This window comes from Triticum urartu, chromosome 7A (genome assembly GCF_056163025.1).
Source record: "Triticum urartu cultivar PI428250 chromosome 7A, HENAU_Tu73, whole genome shotgun sequence".
NCBI classification, from domain to species: domain Eukaryota; kingdom Viridiplantae; phylum Streptophyta; class Magnoliopsida; order Poales; family Poaceae; genus Triticum; species Triticum urartu.
In genome coordinates, this window is record NC_141879.1 from 738,096,583 (window position 1) to 738,115,522 (window position 18,940).

At 46.7% G+C, this 18,940-nt stretch overlaps 1 pseudogene; it reads right to left on the minus strand.

The window, feature by feature from the left end:
- Positions 1-16,575: 16,575 nt before the first annotated feature.
- Positions 16,576-17,822, minus strand: LOC147962506 (uncharacterized; annotated as a pseudogene).
- Between the last annotated feature and the right edge of the window lie 1,118 nt (positions 17,823-18,940).

Consider the following 18,940-nt stretch of genomic DNA (forward strand, 5'->3'; position numbering starts at 1 on the left):
TGAGCTATTTATCTACAACATATTTGCAAAGACAATTTAGACTATGTTCATGATAATTGAGTTCATCTTAATCAAATTATTTAATGAACTCCCACTTAGATAGACATCCCTCTAGTCATCTAAGTGAAACATGATCCGAATCGACTAGGCTGTGTCCGATCATCACGTGAGACGGACTAGTCATCAACGGTGAACATCTCATGTTGATCGTATCTTCTATACGACTCATGTTCGACCTTTCGGTCTTCCGTGTTCCGAGGCCATGTCTGTACATGCTAGACTCGTCAAGTCAACCTAAGTGCATGTGTCCCGAGGCCATGTCTGTACATGCTAGGCTCGTCAACACCCGTTGTATTCGAACGTTAGAATCTATCACACCCGATCATCACGTTGTGGTTCGAAACAACGAACCTTCACAACGGTGCACAGGTAGGGGGAACACTATTCTTGAAATTTTAGTGAGGGATCATCTTATTTAAGCTACCGTCGTTCTAAGCAAATAAGATGTAAAACATGATAAACATCACATGCAATCAAATAGTGACATGATATGGCCAATATCATTTTGCTCCTTTTGATCTCCATCTTCGGGGCTCCATGATCATCATTGTCACCGGCATGACACCATGATCTCCATCATCATGATCTCCATCATCGTGTCTTCTTGAAGTTGTCTCGTCATCTATTACTTCTACTACTATGGCTAACGCTTTAGCAATAAAGTAAAGTAATTACATGACGTTTAAGTTGACATGCAGGTCATAAATAAATTAAGACAACTCATATGGCTCCTACCGGTTGTCATACTCATCGACATGCAAGTCATGATTCCTATTACAAGAACATGATCAATCTCATACATCACATATATCATTCATCACATCCTTTTGGCCATATCACATCACACGGCATATGCTGCAAAAACAAGTTAGACGTCCTCTAATTGTTGTTGCAAGTTTTTACGTGGCTGCTATAGGTTTCTAGCAAGAACGTTTCTTACCTACGCGAAAACCACAACGTGATGTGCCAATTTCTATTTACCCTTCATAAGGACCCTTTTCATCGAATCCGATCCGTCTAAAGTGGGAGAGACAGACACCCGCTAGCCACCTTATGCAACTAGTGCATGTCAGTCGGTGGAACCAGTCTCACGTAAGAGTACGTGTAAGGTCGGTCCGGGCTGCTTCATCCCACGATGCCGCCGAATCAAGATAAGACTAGTAACGGCAAGTAAATTGACAATATCGACGCCCACAACTGCTTTGTGTTCTACTCGTGCATAGAAACTATGCATAAACCTAGCTCATGATGCCACTGTTGGGGATCGTAGCAGAAATTTAAAATTTTTTACGCATCACCAAGATCAATCTATGGAGTAATCTAGCAACGAGGGGAAGGAGAGTGCATCTACATACCCTTGTAGATCGCTAAGCGGAAGCGTTGCAAGAACGTGGATGAAGGAGTCGTACTCGTAGCGATTCAGATCGCGGTTGATTCCGATCTAAGCGCCGAACCACGGCGCCTCCGCGTTCAACACACGTGCATCCCGGTGACGTCTCCCACGCCTTGATACAGCAAGGGGAGAAGGAGAGGTTGGGAACACTCCGTCCAACAGCAGCACGATGGCGTGGTGGTGGTGGAGGAGCGCGGGACTCCAGCAAGGCTTCGCCAAGCACTACGAGAGACGAGGAGGGAGAGAGGTAGGCCTGCGCCAAGAGAGAGATCAAATCGTGTGTTCGGCAGCCCCAAAACCTCCACTATATATAGGGGAAGGGGAGGGGTTGTGCCCCCATCTAGGGTTCCCTCCCTAGGGGTGGCGGCAGCCCCAAAACCCATCTAGGGTTGCGGCCAAGGGGGGAGAGAGGGGGGCGCACCTAGGGTGGGCCTTAAGGCCCATCTGGACCTAGGGTGTGCCCCCTCCCACTCTCCCTTGCGCCTTGGGCCTTGGTGAGGGGCGCACCAGCCCACCTGGGGCTGGTCCCCTCCCACACTTGGCCCACGCAGCCTTCTAGGGCTGGTGGCCCCACCTGGTGGACCCCCGGGACCCTCCCGGTGGTCCCAGTACATTACCGATAGCACCCGAAACCTTTCCGGTGACCAAAACGGGACTTCCCATATATAAAACTCTTTACCTCCGGACCATTTCGGAACTCCTCGTGACGTCCCGGATCTCATCCGAGACTCCGAACAACATTCGGTAACCGCGTACATACTTTCCCTATAACCCTAGCGTCATCGAACCTTAAGTGTGTAGACCCTACGGGTTCGGGAGTCATGCAGACATGGCCGAGACAACTCTCTGGTCAATAACCAACAGCGGGATCTGGATACCCATATTGGCTCCCACATGCTCCACGATGATCTCATCGGATGAACCACAATGTCAAGGATTCAATCAATCCCGTATACAATTCCCTTTGTCTATCGGTACGATACTTGCCTGAGATTCGATCGTCGGTATCCCGATACCTTGTTCAATCTCGTTACCAGCAAGTCTCTTTACTCGTTCCGTAACACATCATCCTGTGATCAACTCCTTGGTCACATTGTGCACATTATGATAATGTCCTACCGAGTGGGCCCAGAGATACCTCTCCGTTTACACGGAGTGAGAAATCCCAGTCTTGATTCGTGCCAACCCAACAGACACTTTCAGAGATACCCGTAGTGCACCTTTATAGCCACCCAGTTACGTTGTGACGTTTGGCACACCCAAAGCACTCCTACGGTATCCGGGAGTTGCACAATCTCATGGTCTAAGGAAATGATACTTGACATTAGAAAAGCTTTAGCATACGAACTACACGATCTTGTGCTAGGCTTAGGATTGGGTCTTGTCCATCACATCATTCTCCTAATGATGTGATCCCGTTATCAACGACATCCAATGTCCATGGTCACGAAACCGTAACCATCTATTAATCAACGAGCTAGTCAACTAGAGGCTTACTAGGGACATGGTGTTGTCTATGTATCCACACATGTATCTGAGTTTCCTATCAATATAATTCTAGCATGGATAATAAACGATTATCATGAACAATGAAATATGATATAATAATAACTAATTTATTATTGCCTCTAGGGCATATTTCCAACAGAAAACAACGGCCAGTTCTGGCGGGGACAATGCTCACCTCCATTGGGGGAGAAGGTGGTGGAGAAAGCGGCTGTCAAACGAGCGGCTCGGTTGAGTGAGTGAGGCAACACCAGGGCGAAGGGTCAAAACGTGTCGGGCCGTGCTCTTCCGCGACTAGGCTAGGAGGAGAGCTAGAGCTGGAGACCATAGCACGAACTTCCTGTGTGTGGAGGGAGGCAAGCAAGCACAATCCGGTATGTGGGAGGCAGGGCAGGAGCCGCGTCGGTAGGGTGGATGGGCATGTCGACACGGAAGCTAAGCTCACCTATAGGGAGCAAGTAGACGTGATGTCACACATGTGGTTTTTCCTTTCTATTTTGTTTAAATTTTAGAAAAATACTAAATACTTGTTTTACGAAAATATAATTTGGTTAATTTTTTAGAAGTGTTCGTTGCACATTTAAAAGTTGTGAAAAACAAAGTTTGCTCTACTCTTAGAAGATGTTTGCACCATCCAAGGGTGGTGGGCCACGTGTGGCCATCGGCAATGGTTTGCGACGGCTGGCGCCAGCGGTGCTCACGCAGGAATGCCGGTGTCGATGTCACACTTCGTCATGACAAGGTGATGGCACAGTAGTGGCCAACGTCCTTCAGCGGAAACCTGATGGGTATGTTTTCAATGCCCCCTCGGGTAGGGCCGTGACATTCCTTGCCGGCATCATAGTGCTCCGTCCACTCCAGTCAGTTGGAAAGACACGACAAAATTTAGTCCAACAATGGCTTGAATCAAGAAGATAGGCAAGTATGGTGATAGAAAGCATAAGTTTTACATTAATTAGTATTCTTAATGATGTTATAAATACGATTATTCAAACAGGAATATTTTTAAACAGCGAGAGAGGTCCAAGTCTTCATTTTTAGTGTGATCTCAGCCATAGTTTTTTCTTGGACTTCGCCACCCTTAGATTTAAGTGTGATCTTGGCCACTAATCCTCCGTCGATTGGTTGGTGTGCTGCTTTGCTCTCTCCCTTTCTTGTTCATGAAAAAACAACACATGGAGAATCAATTTTGTTTTTCCTATGGAAGCATATTGACATGTTTTTTCTTCATGGAAATTTGCACGCATGTTGAAAATTCGTTAATGTTTGTTCGTAAAAAATTCAGATTTTTTATATTTTGTTATCAATTTTTAGATTTTACTATTCACGAGGATGCGTATGAACTCATGAGCGGAAACTTAATGTCCCTGGTCTTTTTTGCATCTCATGGCCTAGAATTGGAACGATACTCTCATGGAGGCTGTGGTGAGTAAGCAACATGCTATACTGACTCATTCCGTTGTCCAAAATCCGTAGGGTAGCACGTGCTTTTTGTTGAAAAAGACTGCTAGTTTAGCATAGCCATGTTCTTCAACAGCTGCACCGTGGACTATAACAATATTATCATTTTCTTTTTGGAGGAAGTTGAATAAAGTTATCTTTGATGCCTCCACCGTTGACAGGCCAATCCAGTACTTGAAGGCCCATTCTATAGCCTCGTAATCCTGCATCACCCAGAGATTTATAGAAGTTGGCCTGGGAGTAAAGCCACCCAATAAATCAAGTGTACTCTCCTTGTCGAACAATTTCCCGTCGTGGCACGACCGGGGTGAACCACGCATCAAGCACAATAATCTCTCCACCGCCTCCCATAATGTCACTGGCAGCATAAATATGCTAGTGCAGTCTCCATGGTGGTGGACTGGTGGTAAAAAGGAGAACGTGCATGCCGATAACCGGGTTACAGGTGTACAACTAGTTACCCCGACACAAGATAAGGAAGCCATCACAGGAGCCTTTCCGACAATCATGAGAATCATGTTCAGAGCCCGGGAGAAAAGGTCAGAGCTGTTGATGGGCTACAACGTCTGGAACGATGATGAGGGTGGTGGTCCGCATGTGTCCACCGACAATGCTGAGCGACGGCTGGCGGCTGTGGTGCTCATGCAAGAATGCGGGTGTGGATCTCACACTCCATCATGACATGGTGATGGCACGATAGTGGACGACGTCCTTCAGTGCCAACTTACGAGTATTGTTTTACAATTGTCTTCTCGTCAGGACCTCGGGCTGGGTCACGCCTCTCTTTCCCGACATCGTAATGCTCTGTCGACTCCGGTCGGCTAGAAAGAGAAGACAAGATTTAGTCCAACAACATCTTGAATCAAGAAGAGAGGCAAATAAGGTGACAGGAAGCTTAAGTTTTACATTAATCATTTTTCTTAATGAGTTTATAAATGCAATTATTCACATGGTTATATTTTCAAACGACAAGAGGGTTCCATGTCTTATTTTTGAGTGTGATCTCGGCCATAGTTTTATCTTGGCCTTCCTGACCCTCCATTTCAGTGTGATATTTGCCAGTAATCCTCCGTTGATTGGTTGGTGTGCGGCTTTGCACTGTCCCTCTCTTGATCCATCAGGTCGTATATGAAATATCTTCATTTCTTCAAATTCCACTATTTATTACTGCAGGTGGCCACACTAAGATGATGTCTCCGTCTTGTGGAAGATGCACACTGCAGGATGAATACAACTACAAAAATTCAGAGGATGAAAGTAAACATTTCTTGGTGCCTATGATGGGTGATTTCCAACATGAGATGGTAACTAATTCTTATTGTTAGATTTAGTGCCAATCCGTCATGTTTTGTTTCTTATACATTTAGGCATCAGCTACTTTTCTAAGCATTAATGACAAGTACATTCACATTGTCTTTATTATACATTGACAAGTGCAAGTGATGAATCGTGTGTAGGAGTTGGAGAGAGTGGTGCAACTAACTCAAGTCTTGACGTTCGCTAGTGAAAACAGAGTGATGGCTAAATAGAATTATGCACTAAACTGAAGCCAAATACACTAGTGAAGATAAAGTGATGGCTAAACTAAATCCACATACATTATTGTGAAAAATAATTTATTTAATATTTTAAAAGTGTTCATCCCACATTTAGCAAATGTACACACTGTGCAAAAATGTTTGCTCTGGTTTTAGAAAATGTTTATACAATTCAAAAAGAATTATGTGACATTTCCAAGCTATTCACAAATTTCAAGAAAATGTATGTTGCATTTTGAAAAAAGTTATATAATGTAAAAAATGTTTGTACAATTAAAACAATATGTTTCGCACACTTCAAATCAACGTACCTTATAGTTAAAAGAGCCATGAACAAAAGGCATGTCAAGGGAAAAGCAAAACCGAAGTCATGACCATTCAGATATGTCCCGTGGAGAATGAAGGCCTATAGAGTTTACTCGTGAGCTCATATGTACCCTTATGAACAGTAAAATTGAAAACAATCGTAACAGAAATAAAAAACAACTGAACTGTTTTGGAACAAACATTGATGAAATATTAACATGCGTGCAAATTTTCATTAAAAGAAACAACACATGGAGCATCAATTTTGTTTTTTCTACGAAAGCATATTGACACGTTTTTTCTTCATTCGCACGCATGTTCAGAATTCATCAATGTCCATTTGTAAAAAAAAAATCAGATTTTTACAATTTTGTTGACAATTGTTTTTTTTATTTTACCACTCATGAGGATGAGTCTGAGCTCACGGGCAGAAACTTAATGTCCCTGGTCTTTTTGCATCTCATGGCCTAGAATTGGAACGATACTCTTTTGGAGGGTGTGGTGAGTAAGCAATATGCAATACGGACTCATTCCATTTCTTTTTGGAGAAATTTGAATAAAGTTGTCTTTGATGCCTCCATCGTTGACAGGTCAAACCGGTACTTGAAGGCCCATATTTTAGCCTCGTAATCCTGTATCACCCAGACATTGATAGAAGTTGGCTGGGGAGTGAAGCCATCTAATAAAGCAAGTGTACCCTACTTGTCGAACAACTTCCCATCATGGAACGAATGGGGTGGACCACACATCTATCGGAATGACCCTGATTCTATGTCGAATACAATAATGTCTCCACCGCCTCCCATAATGTGTCTGGCACCATAAATACGAGTGCGGAAAAACAAGAGAACATGCGCGCGGATAACCGAGTTATAGATGTACAACTAGTTACCCCGAGAGAAGATATGGAGTCCATCACAGGAGCCTTTGCGACCATCTTGACACTGGTGTTCGGATCCCAGGAGGGAAGTTCCGAGCTGCTGGGCAATGGCGCCACGAACAACGACGAGGGTGGTGGGACGCCTGTGGCCATCGACAATGGGGAGCAATGGCTCGCAGCCATGGTGCTCACGCAAGAATCTAGGTGTGGATGTCACACTGCGATGGCTAGCAGCCATGGTGTTCACGCAAGAATCCGGGTGTGGATGTCACACTGCGTCATGATATGGTGATGGCACAATAGTGGCCGACGTCCTTCGGCGGCAACCTATGAGTATTTTTTTTCAATGAACTTCTCGGGCAGGACCTCGGGCAGGGTCGCGCCTCTATTTCTCGGCATCGTAGTGCTCCGACGACTCTGGTCGGCTGGAAAGACACAACAAGACTTTAGTCCAACAACAGCTTGACTCAAGAAGAGAGGCAAGTAATGTGATAGAAAGCTTATTAATCATTATTATGCTGAGGTTATAAATACTATTATTCAAACGGGTGTATTTTCAAATGACGTCAGAGTTCATAGTCTTAATGTTTTAGTGTGATCTCGGCCACAGTTTTGTCTTGGACTTCCCCGCCCTCCGATTTCAGTGTGATCTTGGCCAGTAATCCTCCGTCGATTGGTTGGTGTGCTGCTATGCTCTCTCCCTCTGTTGATGCATCAGATCGTATATGAAATCTCTTCATTTCTTGAAATTCCACTTTTTAATGCTGCAGGTGGCCAGGCTAAGATGATGTCTCCGTCTTGTGGAAGATGCACATTGCGCGATGAATATAACAACCAAAATTCGGAGGATGAAAGTAAAAATTTCTTGGTGCTATGCTAGGTAATTTCCAACACAAAATGGAAATTAATTCCTATTCTTAGATTTAGTGCCACTCGGTCATGTTTTGTTTCTTATGCATTTAGGCATTAGCTACTTTCCTAAGCGTTAATGACAAGTACATTTACATGTGTCTTTGTTATACAATGACAAGTGCAAGTGATGAAAGTGTGTAGGCCGTGAAGAGAGTTGATGCAACCAACTCAAGATTTGGTGGTCGCTAGTGAAATCGAGTGAAATCAAATACACTAGTGAAGATAGAGTGATGGCTAAACTGAAGCCACACTCCTTATTGTGAAAACGTAATATATTTACTTTTTTAAAAGTGTTCATCCCACATTTAGAAAATGTTCATGTTGTGTAAACAAGTTGGCTCAAGTTTTAAAAAATGGTTGTACCATTCAAAAAGAACTATGTGACATTTCCAAGCTATTCACTTTTCAAGAAAATTTATGTTGCATTTAAAAATATATTATACAATGTAAATGCACTTCAATATCAATGTGCATTAGAGTTAAAAAAGTTATGAACAAAAGGACTGTCAAGGGAAAAGCAAAACAGAAGTCACGACCATTCAGATATACCCCGTGGGCAATGGAGGCACTAGAGTCTACTCGCGAGCTCATGTGCACCCTCATGAATGGGAAAATCGAAAACAATAGTGAAAGAAATAAAAAAACAGAATTTTATTGAACAAGCATTGACGAATTCTTAACATGCTTGCAAATTTTTATTAAAACAGAACACATTACTGAACTGATGCACCACTTGAGCTGATGCACCAGGTCGTCCACCTTGTTGACGTCTATCACAGGCTGGTTCCTGGTAAAGCAGAGCGGACGAAATCAGTACCCATGATGAGATGACGAAAGCAGATGGAAAGAAGGGGGTCTTAGGGCCGGAAAGCAGGCCGGTGATGTCGTTGAGGATCCTGTTGGCGCTGGCGATGAAGAGGTTGATGACCTCGGCGACCAGGCCTTGTGCTGAGCTACCATCCTCGTCCATCGACTGCAAGTACTGGAAATACTCGTCCAGCATACCCTAGATGGATCACTTCACGAGAAGCTAAAAGCATAGTCAGCCAGCAACCACACGGGTCTAGTAGGGGGAGGGGGGGTGAGGGTGCACTACCCATGGCCAATATGGATGTGACAAGGGTGTTCAGCTGGCCCCTAAGCGCGACAGCCGCCATGGTGATCGATGGGCGGGGGGGGGGGGGGGGGGGGGGGGGAGCAGGTGCTGAAGTGATCCGAAGCTGTGGTGGCTGCGGCGGAGTTGTCGACGAAGAGTGGAGGAGGCTTAGGGACATAGCCCCTTATATGCCGGGACACACGAGGCTGTCCTCGCGAAGAAGTGCGTCCGGGAGTGCCTCCTTTAACAGTCTACTAGTGGCTCGGCCGGGAGCCATTAAGGAATTAGACGTTGTCGACACCGGATGCAGCCAGATGGGCGCCCGGTCAAGGGTCGTTGGATGGGTCCTCCACTGGCCATTGACGGTCGGCATCTTTCTAAATAGAAAAAACCAGGAGATGTAGGAATACGAACAAGAACTATAGTGGTGGCTGACTAAGATTCTCTTAAGGATTGATCGAGGGCATCGAGAAGGTTGACGGAAATGATTCTGTGTTTGTGTCGCTCGTCTCGTCTCGAACCGCCGCATTCTTGTTTGAGGACAGGAGGACAAAGAAAAGACGGAACATAATTGTATATATCCAACTCATGTTCGCTTCGCTCTACAACAAGCGAGTTCAGTTTAGTAACCGAATGAATTGTCCTGACTAAAAACAGGAGATAAAACTCCACAATGCTCGCTCTCAAGCCAGTAGTTGGTTGGATTGTTTTCTCGCGCCTAATTCAGCCCTGCGGAGACGTGCTGGCTCAGCCGGGAGACATTAACACCTAAAGGTTGACGACGCCGGATGCAGCCAGATGCGCTTCCCGCCAAGGCTCTGACCACTCGTTCGATGGGTCCTCCACTGGCCATTGACGGCCGACATCTCTAAAAATATGGAGATGTGTGTTTACGAAGAACAAGTTTAGTGGCGGCTGGACGAGATTGTCGTGTGAAAAATCATCAACGATTAATTAATTATAAGTTTGTATCCCATGCACATTAAGAAGAGGCAGTTGCCATCACGTACTAGTTTATACACGAGTTCTTGTAGGAATATATACAAGTATAAGGGTGGGAGCAAGTAGACGTGACGTCACACATGTATTAAAAATACTAAATACTTGTATTATGAAAATATATTTTTCTTAATTTGTTAAAAGTGTTCGTCGCACATTTAAAATGTTCAATAAACAAAGTTTTCTCAACTCTTAGAAAATGTTTGCACCATTCTAGAAAACAGTATGTGGCATCTAATTTTTTTCACGCATTATTTCATGAAAATGTGCGTGACATTTTCGGAAAATGTTCGACATTAGAATTTTTTCGTGTAATTCAGAACATAATGTTTGGTACCATTAAGAAGCAATGCACGTTACATTTCAAAAAAAAAATTCACATGTTTAAAACAATATTCACAACTTGTGTCTATGCGATGTGCTTGACGAAATGTTGCTTATGCATCCCACAGAGAGATAAGATGAGGTGGCAGTCAACTTATGATTTTTCTAATAAAAAACCGGGACACGACTTCCCAATAGTACTTCATTTCTGGTTTTGGATTAAAAATGTCTGGTTTTAAAACATGAGGGACGAAATGTCAACGAGAAAAAGATGAAGAACTGAATATCGACTTCTTGTAATTTTGAGGGACTAAAACATACTTTTCTCTTAAAAAAATGAAGTATCTACATAACGTTCACATGCTTTAGATGTCATGCATGCATCAACGATTGTATCATTTATCAAAACGGTCGCACGGAGAAAATTAGTTGTCCAGTGTGTAATGCTTCTCGATATAAGAAGTACGGAAAGTAAGCTCCTCAGAAAGATATATGGTACTGATCCTACGGAGGAAAGCTCATGTGCAGGCTTGGATGTTACTTGGCGCCATGATATGGCGACGACATGACAGCGGCCGACCTTGTGCGGCAACCTGATGAGCATCTTGTCAATGATCTCCTTGAGAAGATCCTTGAGCAAGGTCGCGCCTCTCCTGCCCGGCATCATAGTGCACCGTCGACTCCGCGTGCGTTAGAAAGACACCGCAAGATTTACTCCAATAACAACTTGAATCAAGAAGAAAAGTAAGTAAAGTGATAGAAAGCATAAGTTTTGCATTGATCAGTAATGGCAAGTAAATTTATATGGGTCTTGATTATACATTGAAAAGTTCAACTGATGAATGTGTTTAGGACGTCGAAGCAGAACTGATAGCAAAACCGAATTATACGCTGAACTGAAGCCAAATACACTAGTGAAGTTAGAGTGGCGGCTAAACTAAAGCCACATACAGTGCTAGCTTAACAGAAAGACTTGTAAAGCAAGACCCTCGGAGGTTCCTGCGACGGAAGCAAGCTATGTGCGCATCATGAGCATGTTCTGTCGCTTGTAATTAACTAGCCTGGGCGGTAGCCGAAGGTGGAGAGAGTAAATCGAGAGAACGCACCTGAGGAGAGAGGGAGACAACAACGGCCAGTTCGGGCGGTGACAGTGCCCGTCTCCATTGGGGGAGAAGGTGGTGGAGAAGGCGCTCGTCAGAGCAGCGGCTCGGTTCAGTGAGTGAGGCAAAGCCAAAGCGGAGGGTCAAGCCGTGTCGGGGCCGTGATCTTCCTCGACTAGGTTAGGAGGAGAGCTCGAGATGAAGGCCATAGCACAAAGTTCCATTGTGTGAAGGGAGGCAAGAAAGCTCAATAAGGTATGTGGGAAGCAAGGCAGGAGCCGCGTCGGCCAGGTGGATGGGCATGTCGAGATGGAAGCTGAGCTCACCTGTAGGGAGCACGTAGACGTGGTGTCACACATGTGTTTTTTCCCTTTTTATTTTTTTTATATTTCAGAAAAATACTAAATACTTTTATTATGAAAATACAATTTGGTCAATTTTTTCAATGTGTTCATTGTGCTTATAAAATTCGTTCAATAAACAAAGTTTGCTCTACTCTTACAAGATATTTGCACCATTCGATGGTGGTGGGCTTCCCGTGGCCATCGACAATGGTTAACGATGGTTGGCGCCGGCGGTGCTCACGCAAGAATGCGGGTGTGGATGTGACACTTTGTCATGACATGGTGATGGCACGGCAAAGGCCAACGTCCTTCGGCGGAAACCTGATGACTATTTTTTCAATGATCTCCTCGGGCAGAGCCACGCCACTTCTTCCGGCATAATAGTGCTCCCTCAACTCCGGTCAATTGGATAGACGCGACAAGATTTAGTCCAACAGGAGCTTGAAACAAGAAGAGAGGTCAGTAAGGTGATAGAAAGCATAAGTTGTACATTAATCACTAATGATAGAAAGCATAAGTTGTACATTAATCACTATTCTTAGTGATGTTATAAATACAACCATTCAAAAAGGAATATTTCCAAGTCTTCATTTTTTTTAGTGTGATCTCGGCCATAGTTTTATCTTGGACTTCCCCACCCTCAGATTTCGGTGTGATCTTGGCCATTAATGTGCTGCTTTGCTCTCTCCCTCTCTTGATCCATCATGACATATATGAAATCTCTTCATGTCTTCACATTCCACTTTTAATTGTTGTAGGTGGCCAGGCTAAGATGATGTCTCGGTCTCGTGGAAGATGCACACTGCACAATGAATACAAGTACAAAAATTTGGAGGACAGTAGACATTTCATGGTGCTTATGTTGGGTGATTTCCAGCACGAGATGGTAACAAATATCTATTGTTAGATTTGTGCAACTCCATCATGTTTTGCTTCATATGCGTTTAGGCATTAGCTATTTTCCTAAGCGTAAATGAAAAGTACATTTACATGCATGGGTCTTTATTATACATTGACAAGTGCAAGTGATGAACGTGGGTAGGACGTGAAGAGTGTGGACGCAACCAACTCAAGACTTGGTGTTTGCTAGTGAAAGCAGAGCGACGGCTAAACCAAATTATACACTAAACTGAAGACAAATACACTAGTAAAGACAGAGTGATGACGAAACTGAAGCCACATACAATATTAGTTGTACGGCAACTAGACGCCAAAGGCGAGAGACCCTCGGAGGGTCCAGCAGCGGCGGTGAGCTATATGCGCATCACGAGCGCGTTCTGTCACCTATAATTAACAAGCTTAAGCGCCAGCTGCAGATGGCGAGAGAAAATCTAGAAGACACACCTGATGAGAGAGAAACGGTGGCTGCCAGTTCGGGCAGCGAGGGTTCACACCTGTGTTATGGAAGTAGGCGGAGTAGAAGGTGCTCTCGGAATGAGGCAAAACAGCAGCCCAGTTGAGTAAGCGAGGCGACGCCAGGGAGGAGGGTCAAGCCATGCGAGCCCATGCTCATCGCGACCAGGTCAGGAGGAGAGTTGGACCTAGAGGCCATAGTGCGAGGTTCTATCTAGACGGAGGCGAGCAATCTCGACCTGGAGTGTATGAGGAAGAGCAGCAAGAGCCGCCACGGCCTGGTGGATGGGCAAGGTGAGACGGAAGCATAGCTCGCCTATAGGGAGCCAGTAGACCTGACGTGACACATGTGTTTTTTCCTTTTTAATTTTGTTTCTATTAAAAAAGAGTATATACATTATTATGAAAAGATAATTTATTTAATTTTTTAAAAGATTTCTTCCCACATTTAAAAAATGTTCATACTGTGTATGTTTTAGATGATAAAAAATATACAATGCTAATGAAAAACAGTAGGCAACAAAACATATATTTGCAAAATTTTAAACATGTTTATAAAATGTTCATAATGTACATGAAAAGTGTCCGATGTGCATAGAAAAAATAGTAGAAAATAAAATAAGAAGACCCCAGAAAAACAGAAGAAAAAACAAACAAAATGAATAAAATAAAGGTATGGAAAGAGGAGAAAAGAAAATCTAGGAAAGACAGAAGAAAAACGATGCAAAATGGTGAAAAAGTTTAAACATTACAAAAAAAAAACTGGCGCGTGGCTACAATATTGGGTCGGCCCAGTAGAGCCTCGCTGTAGGCGAGAATTATTAGCAAGGCAACACATTGACACCCCTAAAAAAGGCTACACATTGATTTCGGTTGAAAGGAGCCACATATATCTATCTATTATATACTAAAAGTATTTGACGGGTTTACCAAGAAAAGATAAGACTAAAAATTACCACAATAATTAGAAACATATGAACGCCAAATTAATAAACCAAATATTTTTAGCCAATAGATATGATTGTAAGTTAACGAACATACATTTATGAATCAAATTTCAATTTTAACATTTTGGTTTGCGCCTCACTACACTTAGTCTAGTGACCAATCACCATAGCACTATATTAGAACATGTATAGGCGAACCAAAATTTTGTTGGATGGTTAGAATAATACTGGTATCCCCGGCCCTCTCGCACTTTTTTGGATGCGGCCTGAGAACAACATACAGTTATAAATGGGTGGGAGAAAGAAATTGGCATAGGATCATCACCTGCAGCTGCACCCCATGAGCTGATGCACTAGGTCGTCCACGTTGTTGAAGTCCACGGGCTGTTTCCTATGAATCGCAAAGCAGAGTAGGGGCCCACGAGGGGCCCACGAGGCAGGGGGGCGCGCCCTAGGGGGGTGGGCGCGCCCCCCACCCTCGTTCCTTTCCTGACGTGCACTCCAAACCTTTCCGGTAGCTTTCCTTCCAAAAATAACTTCTCTAGTTGATTTCATTCCGTTTCGACTTTGTCTGACATTCCTTTCTTCAAAACACTGAAATAGGCAAAAAGAACAGCAATTCTGGGCTGGGCCTCCGGTTAATAGGTTAGTCCCAAAAATAATATAAAAGTGGATGATAAAGCCTAATATTGTCCAAAACAGTAGATAATATAACATGGAGCAATCAAAAATTATAGATACGTTGGAGACGCATCATGGAGCATGAGGGCGCGGGGTGTCGTTACGCGGGGGCACGCGCGTGCATGGGGAGGCAGGTGGGGTCGCGGGGCCAGCTGGTAGCGCGGGACGGGCGGCAGGTGCGTGCATCGGATCTGGACAAGGATCCCGCATGACAGTCGAGGGCGGCAGGTGCGGCCCCGCCCGCACGGATCCCGGAGGGGATGCGGGGGCCCGGTATGAGGTAGGTAAGATCTGCGGGTGCGCCAGCTGGGGCTGCGGATTTTCTGCGGCACGGGAGGGTGTGGGATTTTCTGCGGCGAGTGTGGCAAAAGGAAAAGTATGCTCGTCCAACACCACGCGACGGGACATGTGTACACAACGGCCGAGTAGGTCGAGGCAACAATAACCCTTGTGCTGCAAGGGGTACCCAAGAAGTACGCAGGGAGTGGAGCAGGGCACTAACTTGTGCGGTGTTTGATGAGTGAGGTTAGGGAAGCAAAGACATCCAAAAACGTGTAGGTGGTCGTAAGAGGGGTGCTGCCCATGAAGAAGGTAGTAGAGGGTGAGCTTGGTGACCGTGGTGGACGGGCGCCGGTTGATGAGGTGGTTGGCAGTGTAGAGGGCCTCAACCTGATATTCGGGCGACATGTGTGCATGGACGAGGAGGGTGCGGAGCACGTCGTTGGTGGTGCGCAAGAGGCGTTCTGCCTTCCCATTCTGTGGTGAAGTGTGCGGGCAGGAGAGCAGGAAGACTACACAAAGGCGTGAGAAGTGATCCCGGAGGGAGATGGAGAGGAATTCGTCACCATTGTCACACTGCACACATTTAATAGAAGCATTATATTGAGTGGAGACGTAAGCGAAAAGGTGTTGGAGGGTGGTGCTCGTATCATATTTGTTGCGCAGAGGAAAAACCCATGAATAGTGAGTGAAAGCATCTAAGACTGCCAGATAGTATTGATAACCAGAAAAAGAGCATATTGGAGACGTCCATAAATCACAATGAATAAGCTGGACGGAAGAAGTGGTAAATGAAGTTGAATGTGAAAACGGTAAACGTGTATGCTTTTCCAGCTTACAAGAACCACACATGGGGGAGTCTGGCACATTTTTATTACATGACCTAAGAAGTTATTTGCTAAGGCGGGAAGAGAGGCACGACTAGGGTGTCCGAGCCGCAAGTGCCAAATATCGCCGGTGCTTGAAACGGAGAACGCGAGAGGACCGCCATATTGTGGGAGAAACGGGTAGAGGTCGCCGGAGCTATTGGACCTCATGAGAAGTTTTCCCGTTGCCATGTCCTTCACAGAGAAGACAAACGGGTCAAAAGACACAATACACCAATTATCTCTAGTAAAGCGACGGACAAAAAATTGGTTTTTGACGATTTGAGGGGAAATTAAGATGTCATGGAGGTGGCAGGGGTGGGGAGAGAGAGTCGTGGAACCGGTAGCAACTACAGGGATCGTCGAACCATCACCGACAGTTATAGGAAGACGACAATGCGATGAAGAGGAGATGAGTTTGGTGAGGTTACCCGAGGAGCCGGCGATGTGGCTGGTGGCCCCCGTGTCCATGAGCCACTCTGAGCTGCTGGGCGGCTGCTGCATCTGAAGGTTGGCGAAGGCATGGGCCATCATGCCCTGCTGGTCCCACTGCGGCGCGGAGGAAGATGGCCGGCCACCTGGTACACCTGCTGGGGCGCGGGCGGACGTGGACCGAGGATGCCCGCGGCATTGGGCGACACCTAGGGGGAGCGCCACTGCTGTGGAGACGGCGCCGGCGACCCCCAGGGGGCGAAGTACCCCATCCACAGCTGCAGGCTGGGTTGGCCACATCCGGGGTTGGAGCTGGTCGAGGCACCGGGGGAGCCGCGACCACGGCCGCGCCCACGACCACGGTCAGCGGAGGGACTCCCGGAGGCAGGCGCCTTCCCCTTGTCGTACGGTGAGTACGGAGGAGGACGATCGCCAGAGGAGGGCCCGCCGTGGTTGACGGCGAGCGCCGTGGCGCCGGCCGCCCGTTCGCGCTCGGTGATGTCGATCTCCTCCAGAAGTAGCCGCGACTGCGCCTGTACAAAGATGGGGAAGGGCTACTGCATGGGTAGCAGGGTGGCCATCGTCTGGAACCGCCAGCTCAGTCCACGCACCAGCTGCAGCGTGAGCGAGCGGTCGGTGACCAGCTCGCCGACGTCAGCCAGCGCAGACGCGAGCTGCTGGAGGCGGCAGCAGTACTGGGTGACGGTCATGTCGCCTTGGACGGTGGCACGGAACTCGGCGCCGATGTGCTCCGGGCGGCCGGTGGCATTGTCATGGAAGAAGATCTCCAGCTGCTGTCAGGGGTGTTACGCCTTGGACTCGGACGACTGGATGATGTCGTACAACTTGTCGGAGATCGTGGCGTAGATCCACAACACCAACATGATGTCGTCGTTTCGCCACACGGCGTCCTCATGCAGCGGCTCGGCCTCCTCGAGGACGTGCTCTTCGACATGGTACTTGCACATGACGAACCAGAAGAGCTGGCGCCACTTCAAGTAGGTGTCCCCGTCGCTGCTGAGCTTGAAGGGGATGAACGAAGATATGTTGATGTGGTGCATTGAGGGAGGAGGGACCGCAGGAACCTGGAAGGGTGGAGGCGCGATGGCGAGGGCGTCGGCGATAGGGCGCACGGCGTGGAGGGGCGCCACGGGATGGGAGCCGGGGCGACGGAGAACGTGCGCGTTCGGAGACGCGGGTGCGGGCGCGGCGCGACGAGGTGCCGCGGCGACGGGTGCCGGCGCAGCAGGTGCAGCCGGGGCAGGTCCGGGAGTGACGCAGGGGAGGACCCAGCGTCGGCATCCCCGAAGGAGCGAGTGCGATGAAGAGGACGTTGGATTCTCATGGCGGAAGCGAGAGGTAGGAACGAGAACATCTGATACCAAGTTGGGTTAAGGGAATCACTTGTATATTCCATCTAAAGAGAACATGGGCTTAAATACATCAGAGGTACAGGTCCTATGCTAGGATTGTTTTTTTTCTCGAGAGTACGCCAAAGGCATACCTTACTTTTATAGAAGAGAAGAGCAATGAATAATGTACAAGAGAGTTAAAGATGGAAGCGAACTTCCATCAAGGACGCACACCCTACCACACCCTACAAATTAGCCTATGCCTACACTCTCACAAAACGTGTCATAGCCTCCTCCTCCCAAGCCCGCCATCTTCCACTCTTTGAGCTCCACAATGATGGCAAGGGCCAAATCTGACGCCGTCATCTGTTGATGAGTCTGATGGAACACTCTAGCGTTACGTTGCTTCCATAAAGCCCAAGTGGTCGCAATATCACTGTAACGCCCCGAGACCGATATGCCAGGTGTCGTCCAGTTATTCGCTGTTGTTGCCTTGTCATTGCTTGCGTGTCATGCATTGCATATCATGTCATCATGTGCATTTCATTTGCATACGTGTTCGTCTCATGCATCCGAGCATTTTCCCCGTTGTCCGTTTTGCATTCCGGCGCTCCGTTCTCCTCCGATGGTCGTTCCTACCTTCTTCTCGTGTGTGGGGATTAAACATTTCCGGATTGGACCGAGACTTGCCAAGCGGCCTTGGTTTACTACCGGTAGACCGCCTGTCAAATTTCGTGCCATTTGGACTTCGTTTGATACTCCAACGGTTAACCGAGGGACCGAAAAGGCCTCGTGTGTGTTGCAGCCCAACACCCTTTCATTTTGGCCCAAAACCCACCTAAACCTGCTCCATCATCTCGGTCGTTCGATCACGATCGCGTGGCCGAAAACCGCACCTCATTTGGACTCTCCTAACTCCCTCTACCTATATATATGTGCTCCCCTCCCGAAATTCGCGGATGAACCCTAGATCTTACCTCTCTCCGCGCCGCCGTACATGTCCGCCCACCGGCGGACGCGTCCACCCAGCCGGCCACCTCACCCCGCCCAATGAGGGAGTGCCACCTCAGCGCCGCCGCCTCCCGCACCCACTCAGCCGCCGCCACGTGTA